The sequence below is a fragment of the Delphinus delphis genome, chromosome 7, assembly GCF_949987515.2.
Source record: "Delphinus delphis chromosome 7, mDelDel1.2, whole genome shotgun sequence".
Lineage (NCBI taxonomy): Eukaryota > Metazoa > Chordata > Mammalia > Artiodactyla > Delphinidae > Delphinus > Delphinus delphis.
This window is the reverse complement of record NC_082689.1, coordinates 110,311,620-110,314,479: the sequence shown is the minus strand read 5'-3', so window position 1 is coordinate 110,314,479 and position 2,860 is coordinate 110,311,620. Positions and strand designations below refer to the sequence as shown.

General features: G+C 55.7%; 1 pseudogene; it reads left to right on the top strand.

Annotated features, from left to right (window-relative positions):
* Positions 1-322: 322 nt before the first annotated feature.
* LOC132428217 (creatine kinase U-type, mitochondrial pseudogene) lies at positions 323-1,854 on the top strand (annotated as a pseudogene).
* Positions 1,855-2,860: the final 1,006 nt, after the last annotated feature.

Genomic DNA, 2,860 nt, shown 5'->3' with positions numbered 1-2,860 from the left:
GCAGGGCCCCAGCAAGACGATACTGGAACAAAGGTAATGGCATTTAATGGAGATAGCTCAGGCACCTGGAGCTCCAAGAGGTGAGGATGTATCCTGGGGTGAAAAATCGATCTTCCTGAAACTTGTCGATTAAAATCCTGGCTCCTGACTTCTGGTGCAAACCCATTTTCTCTGTTCCCTCTAAGTTCATCGTGGACCCTGAAAATGGTGTAGTAGACGAAATACCAAAGGAGATCTCTTTAAAGAAAAGAAAGGTAAGAAGGTGAGTTGGCTCTCCTGCGCCCGACCGCTGCTAGCTCATCGCGCCTCTCCTGCAGCCTGGTCGGCACCGGCTTCCACTCCCGCTCCAGCCTCCCTCCATTTCGGCTCCAGCCTCGCACCCACCTCCGGCTCTCAGTCAGCCTGTTTGCATCCTCCCTCCCGGTTCCTGCCCTGAGCCAGCTCCTACTCCGGGATTCTGTAACCAGACCCTCAAGCCATGGCTGGTCCCTTCTCTCGTCTCCTGTCTGCCCGCCCGGGGCTCAGACTCCTGGCTTTGGCTGGAGCTGGGTCTCTAGCCGCTGGGTTTCTTCTCCGCTCGGAAACTGTTCGAGCCGCCGGCGAACGACGGAGGCTGTATCCCCCGAGTGCTGAGTACCCAGACCTCCGAAAGCACAACAACTGCATGGCCAGTCACCTGACCCCAGCAGTCTATGCCCGGCTCTGCGACAAGACCACACCCACTGGTTGGACGCTAGATCAATGTATCCAGACTGGCGTGGACAACCCTGGCCACCCCTTCATCAAGACTGTGGGCGTGGTAGCTGGTGATGAGGAGACCTATGAGGTATTTGCTGAGCTGTTTGACCCTGTGATCCAAGAGCGACACAATGGATATAACCCCCAGACGATGAAACATACCACTGACCTGGATGCCAGCAAGATCCGTTCTGGCTACTTTGATGAGAGGTATGTATTGTCCACAAGAGTCAGAACCGGCCGAAGTATCCGGGGTCTCAGCCTGCCTCCAGCCTGCACCCGGGCAGAGCGACGAGAGGTGGAGCGTGTTGTGGTAGAGGCACTGAGTGGCCTGAAGGGTGACCTGGCTGGACGCTACTATCGGCTCAGTGAGATGACAGAGGCTGAGCAGCAGCAGCTAATTGATGACCACTTCCTGTTTGATAAACCTGTGTCCCCATTATTGACTGCAGCAGGAATGGCTCGAGACTGGCCAGATGCTCGTGGAATCTGGCACAACAATGAGAAGAGCTTCTTGATCTGGGTGAATGAGGAGGATCATACACGGGTCATCTCCATGGAGAAGGGTGGCAACATGAAGAAAGTGTTTGAAAGATTCTGCCGAGGCCTCAAAGAGGTGGAGCGGCTGATCCAGGAGCGTGGCTGGGAGTTCATGTGGAATGAGCGTTTGGGATACATCTTGACCTGTCCATCTAACCTAGGCACTGGACTTCGGGCGGGAGTGCACGTCAAACTGCCCCTGCTAAGCAAAGATAGCCGCTTCCCAAAGATCCTAGAGAACCTAAGACTCCAAAAACGTGGGACTGGAGGAGTGGACACAGCTGCCACAGGCGGCGTCATTGACATCTCTAATTTGGACCGACTGGGCAAGTCAGAGGTGGAGCTGGTGCAGCTGGTCATCGATGGAGTAAACTATTTGATTGACTGTGAACGGCGTCTGGAGAGAGGCCAGGATATCCGCGTCCCTCCGCCTCTCCCCAACAAGCATTAACTCCCATCCCCAGCAGATGACTCAAGACTCCCAGGACCTCTGCCATTCTAACAGTGGCCCCTTCTCCTTACTCTGGATCCTCCCTTTCCCCCCTCACTCCCTCTGTCCTAGTAAAGACTACTGGCTACGCAAAAAAAAAAAAAAAAAAAAGAAGGTGAGTTGGTTTGGGACTCCAGGATCAAGGAACAGCACAGTGGCAGGAAGTCTTGCATCCCCTGACCCAACAGAAGAAGGAGGTCCAGGCCCAGTATTTCCCAACCTCCAACCTAGCAAAGGAAGGCAGCCCAGGTGGGCTTACTCCTCCCCTGGATCCATCAGAGGTCCCCTTCCCCCACCTCCACACACACTCACACACACACACACACACACACACACACACACACACACACACACACACCATTAGATAAGCCCAACACCACCAGCAAGATTGATCAGTTGGGGGCTTCCCTGGTGGCGCAGTGGTTGAGAGTCCGCCTGCCGATGCAGGGACACGGGTTCGTGCCCCAGTCCAGGAAGATCCCACATGCCGCGGAGCGGCTGGGCCTGTGAGCCGTGGCCGCTGAGCCTGCGCATCCAGAGCCTCTGCTCCGCAACGGGAGAGGCCACAACAGTGAGAGGCCCGCGTACCGCAGAAAACAAAAAACAAACAAACAAAAAAAGATTGATCAGTTGGGAGACCATCAGAAATAAGTGGCAGTGGCAGCGTTCTTTTCCCTTCCGAGCCTGAGACTCCCTTCTCCACTGAGAGACACTAGGGCGGGTGGTAGGCAGGGCCAGCAAGAGAGGTCACCACAGGCAGCCTAGTCCAGAAAGCTCTTTGTCCTTCCCTGACCAGAAACACCTGGGCGGGTAAGTAAGGGCCCTGCTACAGCAAGTGGTCTGGTCTGGGAAGCCCTTTTGTCCCCCTGGGCCCAAGACTCTGCTCCCCCGGAGACACCTGGACATCCAGGGGGCAGCAGTAGAGTGGTGGCATCACTCCCCTCCCCACCAAGAAACCCTGGGTAGCCTGGCCTTGGAAAACTCCTCCCACACCCCAGACAGCACCAGCAGGAAGCAGAGGGAGAGTCAGTAGCACAAGATAAGTCGAGCAGACCAAAGCAGCAGTGCAAAGGCTCTGAAGTTTCATCGGAG